The sequence below is a fragment of the Crinia signifera genome, chromosome 9, assembly GCF_055691185.1.
Source record: "Crinia signifera chromosome 9, ASM5569118v1, whole genome shotgun sequence".
Classification (NCBI taxonomy): Eukaryota; Metazoa; Chordata; class Amphibia; order Anura; family Myobatrachidae; genus Crinia; species Crinia signifera.
This window is the reverse complement of record NC_139225.1, coordinates 124,307,859-124,334,719: the sequence shown is the minus strand read 5'-3', so window position 1 is coordinate 124,334,719 and position 26,861 is coordinate 124,307,859. Positions and strand designations below refer to the sequence as shown.

Here is a 26,861-nt window from a genome sequence, read left to right as displayed (position 1 = left end):
CTCTATCTAGACACTGTGGGGGAAATTTACTAAGATGTGTATTCTACCTCACATGTGATGATGCAATGGGCAACCAATCAGATCCTGTCTACTATCTTCTAGAGGGTGCTAAATAAATAAGAAGTAGATTCTGATTGGTTGCCCATAGCAACATCACATGTGAAGTAGATCTTAGTAATTGTTCCCCTCTGTGTATCTAATCTGCAACCAACCCCTACGGTTCCATCCTCTCATCGCTGCAGAACATGATAAAGCCCCGTTATAGTCCTGTTCTGCTTCACTCTTCAGGTGCTAGAGTGCGGCCCGGCATTCCCTGTACTTGTACCTTACATAGAAATCCCTGCAATGTGCAACTTTTCTTTTAAATATTTCAGAAGAAGTATGGTGGCCAAAGAAAGAAAGGTCAACTGTTTGGTGATGTCACACCTTACGCTTACCCAATGGGCCAATTGCCCGATGGACCAATTGTCCAGGCTCCAACTGTCCTAGCTCAACACCACAGAGGGCTTGACCATATGGCCCTAGCCGCATGACTCACGTAGGGCACTGGTGTCTCGCCCAGAGAGCGCACCTCATGTAAGCAGAGCATCAGCCAGAGGATTACCGTCCCAACCATACCATTCTTACACATACTCGTCTGTAGATTGACAAATCTCAGCCGATAACAAAAAGATAAACAAAATGGGGCATGTCAGAGGAGAACAAACTTTCTGGGTGGCACTTACAAACCTCTGACACCACCCCCCCCCCCCCCTACCCTCGCTAAAGCCCATCATTCCTCTTCCCCTATTGGTTGCTAATTAGTAACCCAATACCCCTACCGATCTTAAGTTGTACTGCCCTCTCGCCTCTTCCTGGGGGTTTAACTGCGCTCCTGAACCTATGTTAACACGCTCCTCCTTACCTTAACGTTACAGACTATAATATTGCAGAATATAATATTGTAATGAACTTTAATATACACAAGGGAGAATTATGTCCTGACAGTGATTCAGTTGGAACACCTACACTTTTCTTAGCCCTTTAAATATCAAATGTTAATATTCAAATTGAAAGGTCAATTAATGCGAATAGACAGCGACAGTTTTATATAATATCACCAGGATGTCATTAAATGAAATATTGCCAGATGAAGGGAGCAGTCAGCCAATCAGAAGGGGCTAAATAATGCCGCATTTCAGGCCTAATTCAGCATGGAAAAAAGCAACTCCCTCGATCGAAAAGTTGCTCACAAACAGAGAGAGTATCTGCCCCTTGTAGAATTGTGAATTCATGGCAGATAGCAATGCATTTACCGACCTATTTGCAAAAACCGAACCATCTAAGTCTATAGCTTGACATACGCATGCGATTTTTTGACCGATTCTGACACATCGGGCTGAGAAATCGGGTGAAATCGGACAAATTGCATGTGTTTTAGATCCTCTCTGATCCAATGTGTGGTTCCGTGCCCATTAGATCGGAGCCCCTATATCGCAAGTGCTGCACATAAGATTAATCGGATCTGTGAAGATCGGGCATCACTTGCTGAAGGTTGCATACGATACATCATATGCTAAAGGACCGCATAAAGCAGTTAGTGTTAGGGGCAGGGCCACGTAAACCACATAATGAGACCCTGCCCCTCAAAATTGTGACACAATTCATGGTGTATGGGAGGGGGCAGAACCAATGTTATACATGCTAATCGCCTCTCTGATTGGGGTCAGTTGGGGATTTCTAGGTATTCAGAACTGCCACCCTCCCCCTTCTCACATTGGGGCCGGAGTATTAAGCCTTAACAAGAGATAAATGCAAGAGTGATATAGAGAGATATATGTCCAGCCAATCACCTGCTAACTGCCATGTTACAGCCTGTGATTGAAAAAAGTCAGTAAGGAGCTGATTGGCTGGACGTTTATCTCTCCTTGGCCCTTATTCTGATCGGTGCGGATATATCCGCGTGCGTTCGGCCCGCCGATGTTTTGTGTCTGCGCATGTGCAGAGGCGTCTCTGCGCATGTGCGAGCGGGGCGTACGGCCAAATTCCGCATGATATGTGAACACTCCGAACAGGGGGTGGAGAGGGGCATGAAGGGCTATTTGGGCTCATTACCATATGCATACGCCCCGCGTTTCATGGGAGTTCCCATGAAAACGCTGGGCGTACGTATGGTAATGCGGCCGTGACGCACGTGTAGGGGGCGGACATATGACATTGCCGGATGTCAGCTGCCCGCCCAGATCTCTGCTTTTGCACGGAAAAATGTCCGTGTGGTCTGAGGTTGCGGGAGCTGGTGGACCACTGGGTCCTGCATTCGATGGTCTGCGACCATCGAATGATGGGGGAGGTTCCCTTAGATGGAGGAGGCGTATTCCGTGAAAAATACACGTGCGGTCCGTTCGGACAGCTTCTTACCGCATACGGACGGAGTTGGCGATCCGTATGGAAGGCGGGGTTTCGCACGCACGGTCCTGGCCGCATAATCGGCTCCGGCCGCACCGATCAGAATAAGGGCCCTTATCACCCTTGCATTTATCTCTTGTTAAGGCTAAATACATCTGCCCCACAGCCTGTAACATGGCAGTTAGCAGGTGATTGGATGGATGTTTATGTGAGTGTGTGACGTGTCTGGTGCTTTCCTCAGTATGAGTTGTTGATGTTGGTGAGTGAATTGTGTGGCAGTGTGAAGGTGAAGGATATGGGTCATTGGGTCAACATGGACACCATCAAAGGGTACCGCGTCTCTTTGCTATGCTCAGCACATTACTTTATTCTCCCACCATGCCATAGTGGATGGTTGCGCATGAAATACCACCTGTCGGCCTTCCCATTGTCGATATAATGCTTGTGTCGACTTTCCAACCCTGTCAACCTTAATCCACAAGTTCTGACACAGAGTGGTGTTCAGGCAGATAGTGCCCTACACAGGGGTGAGCCACAGGGGCGAGCAAGGAGATAGTGCTCTACACAGGGAAGAGCAAGGAGATAGTGCCTTAAACAGGGACGAGCAGGGAAACAGTGTCCTACACAGGAGCAAGCAAGGAGACAATTCCCTACACAGGGGCAAGCAGGGATATAGTGCCCTGCACAGAGCCGAGCAGGGAGATAGTTCCCTACAAAGGGGTGAGCTGGGAGATAGTGCTCTAGACAGGGGCAAGCTGGGATAGTGCCCTAGACAGGGGCAAGCTGGGAGATAGTGCCCTACACAGAGGCAAGCAGGGAGACAGTGCCCTACACAGGAGCGAGCAGGGATATAGTGCCCTACACAAAGGCTAGTAGGGAGATAGTGCCCTACAAACGGGCAAGCTGGCATAATGTCCTAGACAGGGGCAAGCTGGGAGACAGTGCCCTACACAGGAGTGAGCAGGGATATAGTGCCCTACACAAAGGCTAATAGGGAGATAGTGCCCTACACAGAGGCAAGCAGGGACATAGTGTCCTACACAGGGGCGAGCATGGAGACAGTGCCCTACATAGGAGCGAGCAGGGATATAGTGCTCTACACAAAGGCTAGTAGGGAGATAGTACCCTACACAGGGGCAAGCAGGGATATAGTGCCCTGCACAGAGCCGAGCAGGGAGATAGTGCCCTACAAAGGGGCGAGCTGGGAGAGAGTGCTCTAGACAGGGGCAAGCTGGGATAGTGCCCTAGACAGGGGTAAGCTGGGAGATAGTGCCCTACACAGAGGCAAGCAGGGAGACAGTGCCCTACACAGGGGCAAGCAGGGATATAGTGCCCTGCACAGAGCCGAGCAGGGAGATAGTGCCCTACAAAGGGGCGAGCTGGGAGAGAGTGCTCTAGACAGGGGCAAGCTGGGATAGTGCCCTAGACAGGGGTAAGCTGGGAGATAGTGCCCTACACAGAGGCAAGCAGGGAGACAGTGCCCTACACAGGAGTGAGCAGGGATATAGTGCCCTACACAAAGGCTAGTAGGGAGATAGTGCCCTACACAGAGGCAAGCATGGAGATAGTGCCCTACACAGGAGCAAGCAGGGAGACAGTGCCCTAGGGAGATAGTGCCTTAGACAAGAAAGAGCAGGGAGAGGGTGCCATACACAGGGGCGAGCAGGCAGTCAGTGCCCTACACGGGGGGAGGTACAGGACACAGTGCCATACACAGGGGCAAGCAGGGAGACAGTGCCCTTCACAGTGGCAAGAAGGGAGACAGGAGCAGGAAGATAGTGTCCTAAACAGAGGCAAGCAGGGAGACAGGGTCCTACAATGGGGCGAACAGGGAGATAGTGTTCTACACAGGAGTTATCAGAGATAATGCCCTACACAGGGGTGAGCAGGGAAATAGTGCCCTACACAGGGGCTAGTAGGGAGATAGTGCCCTACACAGGGGTTTTCAGAGATAGTGCCCTACACAGGGGCTAGTATGGAGACAGTGCCCTACACAGAGGTGATCAGGGAGATAGTGCCCTACACAGGGGCAAGTAGGGAGATAGTGCCCTACACAGGGGTAAACATGGAGACAGTGCCCTACCCAGGAGCAAGGCAGTTTGTTGTTTGTATTTTCTGTTTGATTTATGCCGACAGTAAAGCATTATTTCATTCGTTCACCAGGAAATCTATGCGTAGACCCTGATTAAGCACCTACGCTCTGCACCAATACACCCATCTCACAAGCTAATTACCCCATACAGTATCATCACACTTGTTAAATGACATTTTGGATGTAGGAGAATGCTGGTAAGACGCAGGGTGTGGAAGGTGCGTCTGTGATATAGGATGGTGACAAGTTGATAGGTCAGGACCTAGGGCTGCCTGCACTCTCCATGGAAAAACAATACTGGGTAAATTTACTAAAGGTTCTAAAAATGAAGAGGTGATGTTGCCAATAGCAACCAATCAATTTCTGCCCATCATTTATCCGTTATAGTCCTAGAAATAAAGAAAGGACTCTTGGCCGCCCTTATTTGGGAATAGGATAATTGGATAGACAGTAACTAAGCGGACAATCATTAGGTCGACACCACTAGGTCGACATGCATAAAGGTTGACACAAGCATTAGGTCGACATGGGGAAGGTCGACAGTTAAAAGGCCGACAAGGGGTTTTTCGCTTTTTTTGACACAGTCGACATGGACATTGAAACGTAGCCCCGAGTCCCCTCGCATGCGCTCGCCATGCTTCGGGCACGGTGCTTTGCTACATTCGGCATGCTATTTTATTCTCCCACCACACCCTAGTGAATGATAGGGCATGAAATACCGCCTGTCGGCACATGTCAGCTCAAAAAAAAAAAAAGAAGAGAAAAAACCCATATCGACCTTTTGACTGTCGACCTTCCCCATGTCGATATAATGCGTGTGTCGACATAATGACCCGTCGACCTAACCCATGTCGACATTCATGAATGTCGACCTTCATGCATGTCGACCTAGTGGCGTTGACCAAATGCTTGGTGACCTAGTTACTGGAGACCAAGTGACCGTATCCCCTTATTTGCAAGCGTTGTTTTGCTTGCACCCCTGTGTGGGGACAATCGAACGATAATATTTCTAGATTTATTAAATTCATGACCCAAAGCCTTACATGGGTAACAGTAATATGACATGGTTCTGCGTGTTTGTTATATTACTATGCAAATCGTTAAATGCCTTTATACATTAGCTCTGTCTTTATTCTACGACTGAATATTAGTAAGTGTCCATCTAATGATATCCGTCCGCATGTTATGAAAGCCCTCTGCATGTGATCAGGCCTTCGTGCATGCTAGTAAGTGTTGTTGTGCTATTACCGGGGATCATGTTGTATTATCAGCTCGCCTGTATTACATCTTACCGCAGTGTTACAGAATGCACCGATCGGAAACACAACATCAACAACACACGCTCAGGATCTCCCTGGCCGTTTGCAACATAATAATGGCTTATTTCCTCCCTGCAAACTCAATCTATGGCTCAGAAATAAGCAAGCCGAGTCCCAGCTGGGGGAATTAGCCCCGCTGCAGAGACGTGTGTGCACGGGAACATCACACATGGCTTATTAAGAAGGAGGTGTGGCTGCGGGCTGTAGGATAGAAATGGACTTTGTCGGAGCAAGCTGCTCGATCTACAAAGGAAATCTATTCCTCATTATCCGTAGATCATTAAAATAATGTTTCCAGCATCTGTCGAGGGCGTCGCACAACCTGAAGTTGTTTTTGAAAAACAAATAGCGGTTACGCTGGCTGAATGTCTTAGGGCCATTAATGGAGGCAAGATGCACAGGAAGCCCTACTAGTACGTTGCTGGATATACTTGCAGCACTCAGCGTATATAGCCAGTGGCGACATGTATATTTCTTCTGAAAATTATGTTGTCTTTTAATGTCCCTTTTATCGCGGTGACTTGAGGCAGATTGTTAGGCATTTACCAGCAGTAAACGTTTTATGTTTGCACTTGCATATACGTCTGGGCGCCTGCGATTGCAAAGTGTTCTGGGCATAATTCAGAGATGGATGTAATCCTAATGCTTTTTTGACCTGCGCACACACAGCTGCCGCACTGCACATGTGCAGATCTGGGGCGGCAATGTCGCTCGCAGTGCCCCACAGTGATTGGCAAGCTGTTGGCCTCTCGGAGCGATGAAAGAGTCTCAACAGTCAGCGTTCCATAAAAAGGGGGGCGTCGGACATTGTTTTCATGGAGTGCCAAAATTTAATTTTCCTAGACATTGTTAGTAACCTGAGGCTACTCACAGTGGGTCCAATGCTGCACCCCTGGCGCAGTGGCGGGTCAAAAAGCCTGCAGTGGACGTCTTCTGTAGTATGGTCTCAACACTAGAGTACAACATTGTAGTCATTGCAGTCACGGATGTTGCAGTACAGACGTTGACAAGCATGGTCAAATGTCAAGTTTCTGGAAACAATGACATGTTCCAAGCTACCAGCAGGTCACGGTCTGCATTTTAACGGTATAGGGCCTATCATTATCACTAATGGGCCCATTGTCTACCTTCATGGAAATGCGAGTCCCCCGCGGGTCTGCGGCGAGGGGGTGTGGTTAAATTTACACAATTTGCATAATTTTGTGGCATTTTAGCCCCTCTTCCAATCCGCAGACCCGTGAATTGCTTAATTTCACTGGCAAGTGGGGCGGGGCTTGGTGACGTCAGCCTCGGTCCACCCTTTCCTGGCAGTAGTATGTCGTCTCCTCTCCGGGAGAAAAGAAAAAGTAGGCAAGTATGAGCTGGGGTTCATTTCATACTTGGGACAGACCGTCCATGATTATAATATTTATTATTATGTAGATTTATTATTATTAGAGGTCAATCCTATTCCCCATGAAGACATCGCAGGTGCAACTAAGTGTGAATTTGGGTGCCCTGTCGGCAATTAAATACTGCATTACTTCACACCCTTCATGGGTAATAGGGTTGACCCCATAGGGGTGTATTCCAATGTTTAATCACACCCTATCTTCTGTGTAAAGTGACTGGTGATTGCGGAGCGATATCCAAATGACAATTTTTATTTTGTGCTCATTAAGGTCGAGTGAAGCCGCGCACAGTGGCTAATCCTGACCAAACGAATGGGTCTGACGCAACAAAAAGTCCAGTTTGAGCGCTGATACGGGTTATATTTTGGGCATTTTAGCTCACCACCCCAGGGAGGTGCGTGCTTAAATGACAACGCCGGCAACCATAGGTGCCCCGAAGAAAGTTACATTTAATTACCCTCCGGTGGCTGCCAGCAGGTTATCATTTGAATACGGACCATAGAGTCTAGTCACAGACAATGGATACAGGACAACAAACAATACTCCTGGCAGTTTATCTAATGAGGGGGTATAAATGCAGGGTTGCCTACCTGACCCTCTCCATGAATGAGAAAATACTCCAGGGTTGCCTACCTGACCCTCTTCTTCAGGGAGAAAATGCTCTGTTCCTGGACTTCCCTGGTAATGTATGATTGCCAGCACCTGTGGTGAAACACCTTTCTTATCAATCACCTAGCTCACCAAAGGTGATGGCAATCACACATTACCAGGGAAGTCCAGGAGCAGAGCATTTTCTCCCTGAAGGAGAGGGTCAGGTAGGCAACCCTGAAATGCTCTGCTCCTGGACTTCCCTGGTAATGTAGGATTGCCATCACCTGTGGGGAGCTGGTAATTGATAAGAAAGGTGTTTCACCACAGGTGATGGCAATCATACATTACCAGGGAAGTCCCAGAGCAGAACATTTTCCCCATCATGGAGAGGGTCAGGTAGGCAACCCTGTTATAATAAATGGTTGTTGTTGTTTTTTTAGTTTAAACTAAAACATGGTTTCACCAGGCATTTATCTGTCTCTTTTCTTCATCTTTTCTTGTTCATGAAATTGTACTGTTGTCCTTGTGTGATCTGCAGGATTTCAGTGACCAGCCTCCCCCTACATTCCCACATTCTCTTCATATTTTCATTTCAACGCTGGCTACATTCTAGGCCTCATGCAATCTTACTAAATTACAATTGTGTGGAATTGGACACCTAATAATATATATTAGGCGCAGCCATGACCATGTTATAAGCACGTTGGGTAGAACAGGCTCTTTCTTACTTTTCTCTTTAGTGACACGTGTTATTTTGACTACCTGGCAGTAAATACCATTATGTTTCTCCTTGTTATTCACCATTGATTTTATGTGCACTTGTCATATGACCTTTCAATTCAAGTCTGTGGGAAACTTGTGCTTCATCCTGAATCCATTTCTTACATACAGCGGATTCCAAGCAGACCAAATAAGAATATACACCATATATTTACTATATATACCCTACATTTACTGTGCATTACAACCACACAAATGTAATATGTCAGTCCCTTAATTCAGGAATTTAAGAAAATGCAGAAATAGTGTTTTTTTTTTTTTTTCAATATAGCCACAATTTATCAAGAAAATGTATTCTGAGCAGATACTTGTGGTATCAGATCTACAGTGTCTAGATATACAGTCAAAAGGTTGCCAATAAAAGGTTGAAGGGGTCAAAAGGTCAACATTCAAAATGCCGACCTTCAAAAGTTCAACATGATTTTTTTCATTTTTTATTTTATTTTTGGGGGGTGTGGCTTTTTCATACGTCACCGTCCATGGTGCTGTAGCTGCTGCTTCTATGTAAGCCGCGGCCATCTGAACTCCAACCACATTTGAATTAGCATCACTGTGTGTGGGGGGGGGGGGATTCAATTGTTTTCAGCTGCGCGATAAATAATGGGCGCCCAGCAGAACAATTCAATTGTTTCCGGGTGCTCATTATTTATCGTAATTGTTGTGCTCAAATAGAGCGGGTTTAGCAAACCAACTACAGCTGCTGCAAGTCTCGGTTAGTAGTACCCCCAACTTCTCAAACACATACTTTTTAAACATTTCTGCCCACCGCCTCATTGGGTTGGGAGTAGAAATGTGTAATTCGCGCCCAGACGGAGTCACAATTGAATTGCTCAGTAAGGTTTCCTGGAAACAATTGAATTCCCCACTGCATATATGGCTTGTGAATATTTATTTTTAGGTTTTTTTTTCAAACAATATTTATAAAATGTATATTTATATAAGCTGAGCTGAAAGAATAGATATGCGCTTTTTCACTGCGCATGCTTAAGTTAGCTAGTTAACCCTATCTGCTTCATTATTATAATCATCATCGTCATTGTCATCATCATATTATTATTATTTTACGTTGGTTCTCATCATCTACGTTGTAGCCTTCATCCATTTGATAGCAGTGTTTTTGATTTTTGATATATTTTGGCGAAACGCGAATGTCTTTTGCTCATTGCTCTTTGACAGATCAGCCCGTTTGAATGGAATCCCGTGTTCCGACTTTTGCCAGTAGCTTCATTATGCAAATGATCACTAAAGTCTAAAATAACACTAATGCCCTCATCATGTTTGTACCAATGCATCTACTCATCAGGGTTCTGTTCAAATTCCGCCTTCTGTGTTGTCAGGAGAGACCTCAGCAACAGTCGACCTGTAGCCGTGGCCTCCTCCGTTCCCTGGCGATTTATGCTGACATGACATTGACTTCTAGAAATCTTTCAGACAACAAGGGGGATTGAAGAAGCAGCGAGTCTTTATGACGGATAGAGAATATTCTTCAGTGGGGACCTATTACCTTAGAAATAAAACTAGAGAGCATTTTATGGCAGCGGGTCACAAAATATTTTAGTTTGCGCACTTAACATCGTGCCTGGAGGGGATATAAACTATCAGGGCATCACTTGGCGCTTGCCATTAGGATTTAACCCTGTAACGCCAACTGGATCATAATTGTTATCTATGTTATTTGATGTATGAGGAGTTACATGGTTAAGCGATGCCTGTGCAAGCTGCTTGCGCTTCCTCCATTGTCTTAGGGGGAGATGTATCAAGCATTGGACAGGGATAAAGTGGAGAGAGAGAGATAGAGAGGCATCACTAGGGGACACACCAGAATACCGGTTCCTGCTCAGGGACAGAAGCCATGCTGTTCGCTTTACAACACCCAGCTCCTCTTACTTAGTCTGATTCAGACCCCCCCACCCCCCCCCTAACACACACACACACCACACCACCACCACCATGTGCAGCAGCCGCATAAGCCAAGACTTAGTTGACGCTGCATTGGCCGTGGGGAGACCGGGGCAGTTGTTGACGACAGCGTCTTTCCATCCCAATGGCCAGAAGCCATCTGCATTTCAGCGGCACTCCCAGAAAATTCAGCCCACAAACGCCCACCATTTGTCAATCATCTTGCAAACGGCCATCACTGGCTTTGTTCCCAGGGAGATCTCGCGCATGCACATAGCATACTGTGCGCATGTGTGATCTTTCGATAATCAGCAGTGCTGCGAATTCGCATTCACTCTTCGTGGACAGTCCAAAAAAATGGGGGATTGGGACATTGAAGTCGCGCCCCTTCCTTGAAGCCACCCCCCCCACCAATGAGGCCCCTTTTATGTCCGCCTACACTGGTAATCACTTCTTCCATAACATTAATTACAAGCGCATTGCGTATTACTATTATCTCTATCTCTCAATGGGGCAGATGTATTAAGCCTTAACAAGAGATAAATGCAAGGGTGATAAAGAGAGATAAACGTCCAGCCAATCAGCTCCTTACTGACTTTTTTCAAACACAGCCTGTGACATGGCAGTTGGCAGGTGATTGGCTGGATGTTTATCTCTCTTTATCACCCTAGCATTTATCTCTTGCTAAGGCTTAATACATCTGCCCCAATGCTTGATAAATCGCCACCTTACTCACCAATATGACAGTGCCAAAGGTATCGACATTTTAGGATATGATACTGGAACAAAATCATATTTAAAAAAAAACAAGACGTTATATAAGAAAAACGTCAGCTTCACAGTTTAATTTCAATGTTGTCTGCACAGTTACCACTTGGCACAATATAATGGATTTCTATGGGAGTGCTCACTAAGTACACGGTACTCTGTACCGCACGGCGGCTTTGAGAACCCACTTCAAATGTTCTGTTAAAAGCAAGGACAAGGTACAAGGTTTTGTCTAGGCTTTTAACAGACATTGTTAGTCTAGTATATGACTACGTGTTAGGAAATGACTGTATTCTTCATCTGAATGTCGGTTATTGTCTTTGCCATTTGCACTCATTTCCAATCACAGGGTATAATCTCCTGCAGCCGGAAATTGCAGTGTACTCAGCGTGTTTACTTCTTTAGGATGGAGATACGGAGTCTGTTTTCTACGTGTAGTTAGTGATCATGCCGATGTTGATATGAAATGCTGAGATGTCTACTGTGACACTGGGACCCCCCTTGCATAGGTAAACAGCATGTGCTGTAGCAGGGAAGCCATAGAGAGATCTAGGTCACCCATCCTACTGCATGTTCCAGCTGAGTTATAGAAATGTAGAGCAGAGATTTCTTATCGTTATAACTGTCCTAGCAGTTCTATGATGTCATTGGTGGTGATATCCTCTAATAAGCAGATTTTGTATATTGAGTCATGCCATTAAACCACACCCGGCTTCAGCGGAGCCGCAGCCTCTTTTACCTTGCCCCTTGCTCTTTGACCTTTCATACATGCTAGAAGAGAGGTAAGAAAAGTAGGCACTGTATGTAGCCTGTATGTAATAATACCAGAAGTCATTACAAGGGATTATAAGAAAAAGTCATCTGTATATTGAGTAAAAGTAAAATCTATCATCTGTATATGGATTAATAGGGGTAATTATATGGAGGGGTTATGTGGAGTAATCTGTCTTCTATAGGATTTTATATGGAGATGTAGAATTTATTAGAGATGGTATAAAGAGGGACTATACTGTATAGAGTAACACTGAATACAGTAGGTAATGGGACCTATAAAATGACTGGTCCGGTCCTGTCCCCTGAAGGTCAAAGTAGTGTCTCCTCTCCGGGCTACTTTGGGATAGTATGAGTTACATTGCCTACAACTTTTTGGCAGATACAGTTCTGTTTTTTTTATGGCAAGTACATTTTTTGGGGTCTCCAGCTGCCCAAATATAGCAAAAGGGGCATGGCACGCGCCCTTTACCCATGGCCATGCCTACTTTCTGATTTTGTACAGTTTTTTTGCTCTTCAGATGTTGGAGGGTATGCAGTTATACAGTATGAAGTAACAAAATACATTATGATGTCACAGTACAGGGTGTGGATCGTATTGTCGACCCAACTTAGGTCGACAGTCATTAGGTTGACACTGTTGGGTCGACAGGCAGCAAGGTCGAAAGGGTTCTAGGTCGACATGGGTGAAGGTTGACAGGTGTCTAGGTCAACATGGGACAAGGTCGACATGGGTTTAGGTTGACAGGTCGCGAGGTCGACATGGGTTTTTTCACAGTTTTTTACCCGAATGTCGACACAGTCGACATGGACACAGTTGGAAGTCAACCACAGCCCCTCGCATCGCTCGCAATGCTTCGGGCCCGGTGCCTCGCTGCGCTCAGCACACTATTTTATTGTCCCACCACGCCCTAGTGGATGGTAGGGCAAGAAATACCGCCTGCCGGCACATGTCGGGTCAAAAAACTGCGAAAAAACCCATGTCTGCCTCGCGACCTGTCGACCTAAAACCAAGTCGACCTTGTTCCATGTCGACCTAGACACCTGTCGACCTTCATCCATGTCGACCTTGAACCCTGTCGACTTTGTTTCCTGTCGACCCAACGGTGTTGACCTAATGACTGTCGACAATACGACCATATCCCACAGTACAGTAGCAATAGGAAAAGATTAAATGAAGAAATAGGAATGTTGGAGAGGTATTATATGGATCAGGGCTCTGTGCCATCCCTAACCCCAAACACATAACATCATACCACTGGGGCGGGGCTGCTTGCAGGAGGAAGTAGACCTGGAGTCTCCTAAGGACATGACCTCCCCAAAGATGTCATGCCTACGGGGGACAGCACCCAAGTGGGACAGCACTTGGATGCTTGTGTTGGTACTGTCAGACCAAAAAGTACTACTGAGTGTGAAATATTTCTACTGTATTGTTACATTTTGCCATCTTAAATGAAGTATATATGGGTAAGACATGCTTGCCTGGAGCCAGGAACCAGCACTGTACCTGAAACCCATCAGCTGCCTGGACCCAGGAACCAGCACTGTACCTGTAACCCAGCAGCTGCCTTGGAGCCAGGAACCAGCACTGTACCTGCAACCCATCAGCTGCCTGGAGCCAGGAACCAGCACTGTACCTGTAACCCATCAGCTGCCCGGAGCCAGGAACCAGCACTGTACCTGTAACCCATCAGCTGCCCGGAGCCAGGAACCAGCACTGTACCTGTAACCCAGCAGCTGCCTTGGAGCCAGGAACCAGCACTGTACCTGTAACCCATCAGCTGCCCGGAGCCAGGAACCATCACTGTACCTGTAACCCATCAGCTACCCGAAGCTAGGATTTAGCATAGAGAAGATGTATCCTCCCCAACAACTACAATTGTATATCCATTAGATTGCAGGCTCAATTGGACAGGACCATCTTTACCTTTTGTTACTATAACAATCTTCTCATTGTGTACAGTGATGTGGAACAAGTCTGCATTATATACATAAAAGATGCTGATAATTCTATCGATGTGCATCATTGTGTGGAAAATCAGTCAGGCCACTTGTAATTGACATTTCTGCACGGCACACACATTTCATACGTCTGTTTATATCCATTGACAGCCTGGCGCAGGGAAGGAATATATACAAATCCTTTCCTTTGGTTTGTATACTGGACCTGTGGATAATATCAGGACATTCAGGAATTCATTTCAGACCTTGCTGCTCACAATACATTTTATGGCCTGAGGCAAAGTTAATATCGGGCAAGATTGCACCTTTAAAATTGCATGAGATGCTGACATCACCAGGACAGTTCTTACAACACGGAACATATCATCTATCATCTCTTCCCATTACATCCAGTATCGATATCCTTTAACATGATGTTCTCCAATGGATCAGGTTAGCTGGAATTCACTCTGAGATGATTTGATGGGAATTGGAGTTATGTTAGTAATTTTTCATTATGTCATCCTCACGTGTCACCATGAGAGAGAGCCGGACAAGTGTTATATTTAGGAAGCACGCTCCCCATTACTCAGAGGTTAACCGCTGCTGTGGTCAGTGATTTAGATAGCAAGATAGGAGGTAAAACAGACCAGAATGCAGTGTTATTGTCCCGTTAAGTCTCATTCAAGTCTCAGATTGATTTCTGCAACAAAACAGGATATATAATAATTATTATTATCATTATTATGATGATGAAATTATATAGCCCAGAATGACAATGGAGAATTTTTGGTTGTGCATGGTGATCAGTGTATAAGGGGCCCATACACCACCGGTACCGATCTCCCAACTTGCCGCCGCCGCCAGTCCAGCGACCAGATGTGCCGCCAGCAATGATCGCGACCCAGCGGGAGGATCCGGGAAATGAAGCATGTTAAAAAGTCCAGATTCTGCCATTTCAGCCCTGTGATGACCAGTTACTGGTTGCCATTCTGACAGCAGGACACAACTCGGTTATCGGTAAAAAGGGTCTGGTACACATAAGCTGTAAAAAAAATGGCCCCCAGCATCTGACTACTTCCATCTTAACCGCAGATATGAGTTCCCTGAGGAAGTGAGGCCAGAAAATGAGGCAGTTTACTTGTACACAGTACTAGCAACATCTTATAGCAGAAAGATACAGACATTTAAAAAGCATATTTTAAATATGCTAATTTGCATGGTAAAGTTGCGCACCAGGATAGGCGCACAGTGCAGTGGCAGGTCACTTATGACTGGCCGCTACACACTGTATTTGGTTGTACACACCGGCTGAAGTGGCTGGGGATGGTAGCCACATCTCCACTGGCTTCATCTTGATTTTGACTAAGCCAAATCGCTTAGTTAAAATTGCCCAGCCCGAGCCCATGTGTACACCCCGACCCCTTTACCCCATTCTCCTGGGCAGGGAAGGAAAATTTGATGGAAGAATGAAATCAAAGATTTCTTTGAGATGCGCCTGAAATCAGATGAAGACTTTAAATTCTCTTTGATCTCTGTAGACAAGTGACAGGTTTTTTCACATTTTTATCAATGGAGCCATACTTGCCTAATTCACTTTTTTCCTCTTTGGGAGAAGCCTGAAGAGGAGATGCTGGTGGGCGGCAATGGGGGCAGGGCCAGGCTACTTTCTTGATTAGGTGCCTAAAAGGAAAATTTTGAGATTGCTACCAGTGGCAGCTCCAGAAGTGGGGCTGCAGCACCATTCAATATTCATATAGGGGAACTACACCAACTGCCATTCCAAACTGACTCATTGGCAGATGGTGGCTCCATTTATTTGAATTTTGAACCGTGCTGCAGCCACACCTCTGAAGCCGCCAATGATTGGTTCCTATTTGCATTGGGGCGTGGCCAAAATTAAATATTTTCATAGAAGCCTTTCACTAGGCAACACCCCCTATTTATGGACCCTTGGATTTCCTAAAATGATGTCCACATTCTGCCTACTTCACTAGTAGGTGTACCAGAGCTGCGGTGACTACCTGAAGGTTCCAGGAGAGTAGGCTAGCATGTCCCAGGTGTGTTTATGGACATTGTTGCTGTTGTATTATTAGTTGACACCTATAGACAAAACCCTGTGAGCAATTTGTGTTGTAGGGGTTTTTTATACTTTTGAGAGGGTACATTGACTTATTTTGCTTAAACAGTAAAGTATATGAGTGAGCTTGCATTTAATTGGGCCTAAGGTCTAGATGTAGGGACTAGATGTAGGGCTGTAAAAGGATTATAATTAAGAATGTTATGTGCAGTTTGTGTGTGGTAAGATTTTTATGTTCTACACATTGGTCCTTATTCTGATTGAGTCGGATGGTTGCGTGTTCGGTCGGACGGCCAATGTTTTGTATTTGTGCATATGCGAACGCCGCGCACATCTGAATACGGCGTGAATTACATACAGAAAACAATTGGCCGGCACAATCTGAACAGGGGGTGGAGGGTAGCATAATGGGCTGTTTGGGCTCATTACCATATGCGTACGCCCCGCATTTCATGGGCGTTCCAATGAAAATGCTGGCTGTACGTACGGTAATCCGGCCGTGACGCACGTGTGGGGGGGCGGACAGCTAACATAGCCGGATGCCAGCTGCCCGCCCATATCCCTGCTTTCGCACGGAGAATTGTCCGAGTGGTCTGGAGCACTCGGAACTGCCTGACCACTCGGTCCATCATTCGATGGTTGGCGACCATCAGAGAATGGGGGAGGTTCCCACAGATGGGGGAGTTGTTCGCATGAAACATCCACTCGCGGTCCATTCGCTCGGCGTCTTACCGAATTTGGACGGTGTGAGTGATCCGTACGGTAGGCGGGGCTAAGAACACTCCCAGTGCCCCCCTTAATGTGGCTTTGGGTAATAGAGAAAGCTTAGAGTAATATGTGCACTTATAGGTAATATGTTGCATGAAGCCATAGGATGAGCTAAATAGAGCAATTAGAAATTTTAGGGAGTAGTTATAGGTGAACATTTATAGAAGAATACAGTAGGGTTCTATGCACTAAGGGGGCATTCTGGTTGGCTCGCAGTACTGCGAATTCAGCCCCGTCCCAATGGTATTGGGACTGCACATGCACATGGTCTATGTATCACATGTCCAGGCCTCCTTTGAAAATGCCTTTGGTGACTTGCATAGTAGTCGAGCCGTCAGCTTGCATTGAGGTGTGCCATGGTCAGAAGGTGGCGGGGATGGGGATTACCCCTGGGAACTCCAATGATTTTTGGGGCATCCCCATTAAAACACTGGGCATTTCTATGTGTATGTGGACGGGGCGATGCCTGCCGGGGGCAAGTGGCCAACCAGCCTTCATCCCGACGCTTGCAAATAAAAGTCTGTTCCCACTGACTTTTATTTGCGAGGCTAGGAGTAATCATTCGATGGTCGGCGACCATCGAATGGCGCGTGCACAGGAAGCTTCCGCACTCTTTAAAAAGCCTGACGTATTTCCCTGTGTGCTACAGATTATTGCACAGGTTACAGTATATGTTATTATACCAGTGGTGCTGTGGAATGTGCTGCAGCAGATTGCTCAGTGAAATAATTGAGGATAACTGTACATCAGCTATTTCCAGCATTGTTGCACGCAGACCCGGAGGATCCCTTGTACCGTCGTTGGGCTTTATTCTTTGTAATGCGGGTAAGAACAATCTTTCTGGTTATAGAGCCAGCTTTCTAAACATAGAAGGGCAGGTTACAGGTCCACCATCATTCTAGCAACCGAGTAAATTACATTAAACCTTCAAATTGGAAAATGCTGCTCCAGTTTCTCAGCTTTATAATATGTTATTGACGAACAGATTATATTACTTCTCTTTCATGAATAAAACAATATTGGAGGGGGGAAAAAAACGTGTTACCTATCACAGTATCACAGAGAGAATCAATACAGACTATGTGACTGCCATTAACCCCTTTCAACTTCGCTGACATACGTGCAATGCAGATTTCCTATATCCTAAACTGTGGTATGCTGGGACGTGTAGTTCCACTTTAGCAGGAGAGCCACATGTTGGCTAAATTGGCCATATTTGTGATTTCTTGTTTGACCATTTTGCTGTAGATCAGGCATGTCCAATCTTGGCTCTCCAGCTGTTGTGAAACTACACATCCCAGCATGCCTTGCAATAGCTTTAGCTTTCCCTAATAGAAAAACTGTGGCAAGGCATGACGGGACTTTAACAACAGCTGGAGGGCCAAGGTTGGACATGCCTGCTGTAGATGATTTGGGAGTGATGACCTAGTCCCCACTACAGAAAGAAAACTTGAGTTATATAGATAGCATGATAAATATACAGTATATAAGTATATAAGTGATAAACACTAGAGTGGCCAATCCGAGGATCGGGATTGGCGGGATCTCAGGATTTAGCTCCCAAAATGTGGAAATTTCAATCCCGGAATTGGAGTTTCCAGTCTAATGCCGGGCAGCATCTGAGCGGGTGCTCAGATGCTGCCCGGCTTCTGCGTCTCTGCGCAGCGTCAGACCACACAGCCACACAGCCCGCCTCATCCTGGGCGTGCTGACCTCCCATCTCCATCACCCCACCCACCCACCCACCCTGGCTCCATCTCTCGCTCACCCTGGCTCCATCGCCCACCCGCCCGGCAACCGACTTCACCCCCCACCCTCCCGGCCACACTGCACATGTAAGTAAATATACGGAGTGGCCGGGGCCGTTTTTTTATTAGGAAAGCCAATCCCAGGATCCCGGATTGGGCATTTTTCAATCCCAAATTCCTGGATTGAAAAAATTGTCATCCCTAATAAATACAGATACAATGCCACAGTAAGCATATTTAGATACAGAATCCACAGAATAGCTGAACGTAAAACTACCCTGATAGTAATATTAGGTGTAATTGGATGCAAATGGAGCTAACGGCATGTATAAATATCTGAAGGAAGAAATGAGCAGTGGTGTATATTTGTAAACAGCAATTAGGAGCTATGGGAAAATACTCATCACTGAACTCCTGTAATCAAGGACTCCTCAGTCTGATTGCTGGGTATTGTACTGTTCTGCAGGCTGGAATGTAAGCTGGCACTGCTCTCGTCCTGCTACGGAGGATATGGGATTCCCAGAGTCATTGATGAATTAGAAGCGCAGCTTGCATTGGGGCTGATTCAGATCTACTTGTTCAGGTCCGAATTCAGTCCCGTCTCCAATGGTGGGGAACTGTGCATGCACATAGGCGGTAATGCGCATGTACAGACCCCCGCAGCAAGCACCTTCGATTGTCAGCCAGGGGGCGTTCCATAGACGTGCCCCAAATTCGAAATAAAACCGTGCAGCAGAAGAGTAAGTTCTGGGCCACCTTTCTGCAATGAACAGAGAAGTCATTAGATGGTGATCAATGATCATATTTTCCATTGTGATAAAATATATAGTAATTGTCACAACATACAGGTATATTAGCGCCCCAATTAGTCCAGAAGGATTCTCAGTGCGGTGGTTGTAGGAAATAATGCAGTGGGAAGGAACATATATATATATGGCAATGAGAGCTGAGCAACCTTGAATGTCAGTTCAACTATATGCAAAACATCTACAACTGGTGTAGACTGAACATGGGATATACCTGAATGGTGTACTGTATGCTAATAAAGAGTATTAGCTTGTAGCCAAACATTCCTAGGTTTGAGGCACATGTGGAAAACAGTGTCAAAAGTGTAGACCTGGTCCTGTTACCAAAGTAGTACATATAGTATATAAGCAGCATAACAGCAAACAAGGTCTCATTAACAAATGCCTGATGCACTGGTTTTGCAATTATCAAGGATCAGGCACAGGCAAAGTGAGATAACAGAAGCCAATTTGGTACACTATATGAATCTGCCGGAGGTTTAGAAACAGAGATACCATAACCAGAGTCACAGCCAGACAAATTGGTACACAGTAATTCTAATTAGGAGTGTGGTGTGCAGTTCAGAGATAAACTATCACTGGCAATCACCTAGCATTGACTGCAAGGTATGATCTTGATTTATATCACATGGGGAACAGATTTGAGGTCTCAAGGAATATTTTAGGAGTTATTGGAGAAGTCTATAAGTTATATCTATAAAGGTAGATTTCTGTTTTGTCGGTGAGTGAGATCTTGTTGTCCATGATGTTGTCTGGTGATGAAATTCACCACTAGAAGACCTGATTCATTTGCTCTTGGTATTGGGAAATAGAAACCTTCTACCCTCATCACCACAAGCCTGTTCTTTGCCCAAGAGAGGTTTTCTGGTGGCCTATAGTTACATTAGCTGTTCATTGCCAGACAGCTTCATACATGGTCTTCGTTAAGGATAAATCTCCCCCATTATTAGATAACCCATCAGTCACTACAATGTGCAATCCTAGATACAAAGCCTCCACACCTCTGGTCACATGTACTACTGCCCGAGCTCAATCAATGTCTTCTCCCTTCTATGATATATGTACTTCTTTACCATGAAGTACACATATGAAACTGTCCTGGTGGTCAAGGCCCATGGCTTTATCTTTCCTGACATGGAGATCCATGGATTTCTGTTAATATGGGTCACTAATAGCTCTCAACAATCAGGATCCCAGAACTACTTTGGTTTGTCACCTATCAGCTAAGAGTTTCTTTCTTACCTCCTACTATTTGTTTCCTTAACAAAGTTGTCTGAACCTCCAGATGAAGTGCAGGCCCTGAAAAAAAATAAACGATCTAGAAAGACAAGCGAGAACATAGTCAATATTGAAATACATCTTCTAAAACACCTTGATGCGACTCCCTACGGGGACTGTTCTATCTTTTGCTGCAAATTATAGGAAAACAGACTGAGAGATTTCCTTTCCTCTTGTGTACTTTGTGTTTATTCTCACCTGTCATTCACAGCACTCTCAGTCTAGGACACGCAAATGTGCCATCTGTTTCGGCAACATAAACCGAATGTAGGATACATACAACTAGAGCTTTTGAACATGCTTCTCCTCACCCATTATTTCACATGTAAATGTTATTAAACTACTACTGGAATCTAGTTCCCTGTTTATATTGCTCTTCGTTGTGACATATGCAGCTCCGGTGTAACTTGCTCTCATGTAGCTTTGATGTGGAATTCCCAGTGATGTCACACAGCTGTTATGAGTACAACAAAGCGTCCAATGATGCTGTGCAATAGTTCAAGTTCATCTAAACATTTTACACACCATGATTCATAAAACAGGTTTACTCATACTTGCCTACTCTCCCGGACTCACTTGGAGGCTCCAGAAAATTGAATATGGCTCCAGGCACCATGGAAAAATAGTCAAGTCTCCCGGCCAGCCACTGTCCCATCATCCCTCATGCGTGTGTGAGTGTCCGACAGTCGGGATTCCGACGGACCTTTCTCCAACATCGGAATCCTGACTTACACAGGCTATTTTCCCTAGTGGTGGTCCACAACCCCCAAAGAGGGAGAATAGAATAGGTGGCGAGTGCAGCTCACCACCGAGCCCGCAAGGGGCATGAATGTGCTCGTCCCCCCATTCAGGCTCCTGACAGTCGGGATTCTGATGTCGGAGAAACAACCAACATCATCCCAACTGTCGGGTACCTGTACCATACCCGGTGCAAGGGACGTGATGATGCTATTTTGCCAAAAACGGCCTCTTCTACGCTGCTACCCAGCATCACACGACACCCCTTCCGCCACGCTGTCAGATTCCGCTACATGCCCCCCTGTAATGCCGAGGGGCAAGTATGTGTTTACACCTCTTTAGTAAATATGAACTGCCAAAATAATAACATATCTACAATGACAATTGCATCTTGTACAAAGAATAAGATGTGTTTTACTGTTTGATTTTGAACAATAGGTATAGTGTATTTCCAATGTCTCATTTTTGTTTGCTACATGAGACTGTCCCAAGATATTTAATTAGTTGTGCTATGTATATGATCCTTTATCTGTGATGTCAGGCTAGGCTGTTTCTAATGGTTTCCCGTCAAGTCGTGTTTGTCTACGATGATACTTCAGGCTTGTTGTCACATAGCCCTCCTTTCACTAATGCCATCTCAGGATGGAGACAGCAGGAAATACTCACAGAGAAAAATACTTTCTGACCACTTTTTATGTTTTATTATTATTATTATTTTGTTTTATATTGATCTACTTTTGTATATTATGAGTATGTTTTATTACTTCTCTTGCAACCACTTTCAGCTAGCTCTGTCCCAGCAAATAAATATTGTTTGTTATGTAGCTTTGGAACGTTGGAGATAAACAATGGAAAGTGGATTGTTAAGCCTGATAAATTATAAATGGGCTCCTAGCTCATCCCTGCAAAGTTGTGTGATGTAGATTTTAGAGTACCGCATGTACAATTTCAGCTTTGTACAAACTCTAATGTATTATTTGTTTACCTGGATATATATAGGATCTAATGGAGATTATCCGGCAATTCGCAGTAGAGACTGATATTCTGGCTGTCCGCTTAAGGTGGGGACACACCATCCGATTTTCGTTAACAATATGCATGATAACGATATAATCATCAAGCATCTCGATCAGTGTGTACGCACTATATTTTTAACAAACATGCAATCGAATCTGACAATATCGTCAGTGATAGCATGTTCGATGGGGTCCCTGTGATGTCACTGAGCAAATTCAGTCATGATATCATTCAGTGTTTACCGCATCAAGTCAAAGTGGCCCCGCCCCCAGCAATTTCATGTAAATCCCTTCATCAAACCATCTGGAACCACCCACTTCACTTGGATTGGGCATGAGTGCCAAGTGGCCCTGGGAGACTTGCCTACTGTTACGGGCATCCGCAGAACCACACCATATTCGGGAGTAGGGCCGCTCAGAGTATCCCATGTGTTAGCACTGTCTTTATCTGTGGGCGATGGCAACGCACGCATCGCCATTGCTGGGGGGGGCTATACACAAATGGAGCGATACGTGCTCCATTTTTAAGTGATCTGGTCAAGTGGGGCTGAAATCGCCCTGTGTATACCCCTTAAGAGAAGGAAAATCACATGAGGGAAGAGGGCCCTGCTCGTGAGAACTTCAGTTATAGATTGTAAGCTCCTCTGGTACAGGGACTGATGCGGACTGTTCTCTATAAAGCACTGCAGAATATACTTTATGTGTGCTCTATATAAATAATGGTTAATAACTACAATGCAATAATTATCTAGCTCATTGCAGTGGGGAACAGGATTGAGATAGAATACGTGACGTACAGTACAAAACCCTGAATTTTGCTTTGTTTGTCCCACAGTTATTACAGGTATTTTATCAAGATTTATAGTCCTCGGTTATCAGAACCATAGGGGCTCTGAAATCTGACAAATGTAATTAATAAAACATTTTTAATGTTAGATTTCTGAAGTGATAGGAATAGCTGCTTACGGTAAGTGCTGGTTTTAGCAGCCGGCAAACTCTTATTTTATGTGTGTGATTGAATGTTTATTTCATCTTTATCTTCTGCCACATAATACTGTAGCCAGCACTGTACCTTAGAATGAAATGGTCTATTTGTCTGTAAACTGATTACTTCCCTTTTAGTTAAGCTGTTCTGCCAGTAGTGGACCTGAATGAGCGTCTCACTGCAATGCGGCTCTAATAGATGTACTCAAGTAAAATGGATATTAGGGCCTAACCTGCATCTCACTAACGGCTTCAATTTACGCTGGATCAATGTTTCCTGGCTAGAAAGCCTTCCGTGTTTCCCTTACTAGACAGGTCTTCGACACCTCTGAAGTCGGTGTAGTTATCTGTAACCTGATTTAAAATGTCCTTGAACTAAACGATCAAGAATTATCCCAAAACGAGTAAGCCCGCTCAAAGCAAAATGCTTCGAAAGCTAGTCTGCCACCTTGTGATTGCCTCTGTGTTTGTGCATGTGTGAGAGAGAAAGAGATGTAGTTCACTCGCTGACAACACATGGCAGTGTAGAACACTAGACATATATATATATATATATATATAGACAGGGGCGGATTGGCCCACCATGAAACCGGGCCATTTCCTGGTGGGCCGGCCCAAAACTCATTAAAAAGGGGCCGGCCGCGCTCCCCCCCCTGGGCTGGCTGGGCTGCGGGCAGCAGCCACAGCACCTTGCCCAAATCCAAAATAGCCGCAGGAGGGCTGCTGCACATGCACGCACAGCACCTCCCAGGCTCCCAGCTCCAGTTCCCCCTCCGCCCGGCCAGCAGAAAAAGCAGCAGCAGGTGAGCCACCCCCCCCCCCTCGGGCGCGCATTACATACCGCCGCCACCACACACACACCCCTGCGCATTACATACAGCCCCCCGCTCCCAAGCCGGATTCGGGTGCCAATCCGCCCCTGTATATAGATGATAGTTTGGGATTGTGGGCCATATAAGGCTTCAAAAGTGATTAAGTGGTGAGTGATAAACAGCCAGCCAATCAGCTCCTACCTGTCATTTTTCAAACCCAGTCTGTAGCATGACGGGTAGTAGCTGATTGGCTGGCTGTTTATCACTCTCCATTGTATTACTTTTTTGAAGCTTGATACATCTGGTCCTATGTAACAAGGTTGTATTTTGTGTTTTAGGCTTTTTATGTGAACCTGTAAGTGGAGATGATGTTCTGGTGTGTACGCTCCAAACTTCCCCTGTGTCCTTTGGATAGGATTACTTGTCATACATTTTGCAGACATTTGACCATTTATTATGCGTGACATAGCAAAGGTATTACATTTTCCAATGCAAGGAAAGGAGATAAAATGTGTGAAATGTGACAGTTACTAGATAAAAATGGTGTTAGGATAATAAACATAGCGTAGAATGTATTCATCACTTCCTCCCCCCATAGCATGAATTCTGTTCTTCATCCTCTCAATCTATAGTATATACCTTCTTTATACCATAGTATAGGATCCATCTGCAAACCTCATGGGGCTCTCTGGGAATGGTTTGGATGACCAGGGTATCTTTATGAGGCCCCTGGGGACCTGCTAAACCCTAGGCTGGCACCTCTGCCCTTAACTTATTTTATAGAATTTATTCTTCATTCCCCCACCACATATTATAAAATCTGCTCTCCAACCCCTCACACCACAGTATAGATTATTGTATTCATCCTCTCACCCCATATCATAGAATCCTTCCTTCAGCTTCTCACCTTTTAGCATAGAATCCGATCTTCTACCACTCACCCCATAGTAAAGAATCTCTTCTTTACCCCCCCACCCCATTGTATAGAATTTGTTCCTTACCCCCTCACCCCATAGTAAAAAATCTCTTCTTCACCACTTCACCCCATAGTAAAGAATCTCTTCTTCACCCCCTCACCCCATTGTATAGAATCCATTCCTCACCTTCTCACTGCATAGTGTAGAATCTCTCCTTCACCCCCTCACCCCATAGTAAAGAATCTCTTCCTCACCCCCTCACCCCAAAGTATAGAATTCATTCTTCATCCCATCACCTCAATGTTCTTCATACCATAGTATAGAGTCTGTTCCTCACCCCGTCACCCTATAGTATAGATTCCAGTCTTCACCCCCTCACACTATAGTATAGAATACATTCTTCACCTTCTCGCCCCATAGTATAGTCTGTTCTTGACTCCTATAGAGTCTGTTCATCACTCCATCACCCTATAGTATAGCATCCATTCTTTACCCCTCATCCTATAGTATAGAATCTATTCTTTACCCCTCTCCCTATAGTATAGAATCTATTCTTTACCCCTCACCCTATAGCATAGAGTCCATTCTTTACCCCTCACCCTATAGTATATAATCCATTCTTTACCCCTCACCCTATAGTATAGAATCTATTCTTTACCCCTCACCCTATAGTATAGCATCCATTCTTAACCCCTCACCCTATAGTATAGAGTCCATTCTTTACCCCTCACCCTATAGTATAGAATCCATTCTTTACCCCTCACCCTACAGTATAGAATCCATTCTTTACCCCTCACCCTATAGTATAGAATCTATTCTTTACCCCTTCACCCTTTACTATAGAGTCCGTTCTTCACTCCCTCACCCTATAGTATAGAATCCATACTTCAACCCCTCACCCTATAGTAGAGTCCGTTCTTCACCTTCTCACCCCATAGTATAGAATACGTTCTTCATCCCCTCATTCCATAGTATAAGATCTGTTATTTGTCCACTCACCCAATAGTACAGAGTCCATACTTCACCCAAATTATAGAAACCATTCCTCCCACCCTAACTCCAGAGTATAGACTATAGAATGTGTTCCTCATCCCTTTCTAACAAGCTGGCAGCAGAATCCTTTGACTAATGCTTGTCCAGTTTCAATTCCATGACTCGAAGAACATAAAAAAAAAGAGCATAGAATCCGATCTTCTACCACTCACCCCATAGTAAAGAATCTCTTCTTTACCCCCCACCCCATTGTATAGAATTTGTTCCTTACCCCCTCACCCCATAGTAAAAAATCTCTTCTTCACCACTTCACCCCATAGTAAAGAATCTCTTCTTCACCCCCTCACCCCATTGTATAGAATCCATTCCTCACCTTCTCACTGCATAGTGTAGAATCTCTCCTTCACCCCCTCACCCCATAGTAAAGAATCTCTTCCTCACCCCCTCACCCCAAAGTATAGAATTCATTCTTCATCCCATCACCTCAATGTTCTTCATACCATAGTATAGAGTCTGTTCCTCACCCCGTCACCCTATAGTATAGATTCCAGTCTTCACCCCCTCACACTGTAGTATAGAATACATTCTTCACCTTCTCGCCCCATAGTATAGTCTGTTCTTGACTCCTATAGAGTCTGTTCATCACTCCATCACCCTATAGTATAGCATCCATTCTTTACCCCTCATCCTATAGTATAGAATCTATTCTTTACCCCTCTCCCTATAGTATAGAATCTATTCTTTACCCCTCACCCTATAGCATAGAGTCCATTCTTTACCCCTC

General features: G+C 45.2%; 1 protein-coding gene across 3 annotated transcripts in view; it reads left to right on the top strand.

Moving 5' to 3' along the window:
- Positions 1–26,861, top strand: part of LOC146035936 (leucine-rich repeat and fibronectin type III domain-containing protein 1-like protein) — a 425,701-nt gene that overhangs the window by 42,355 nt on the left and 356,485 nt on the right. Inside the window, exon 1 of one of the 3 annotated variants that reach the window (XM_083159655.1) lies at positions 22,392–22,416. The exons of the other annotated variants lie outside the window; for them this stretch is intronic. The gene's annotated coding sequence lies outside the window, so the exon portion shown is untranslated. Of the gene's footprint in view, positions 1–22,391; positions 22,417–26,861 lie in introns of those variants that run through there. 3 annotated transcript variants of the gene reach the window in all.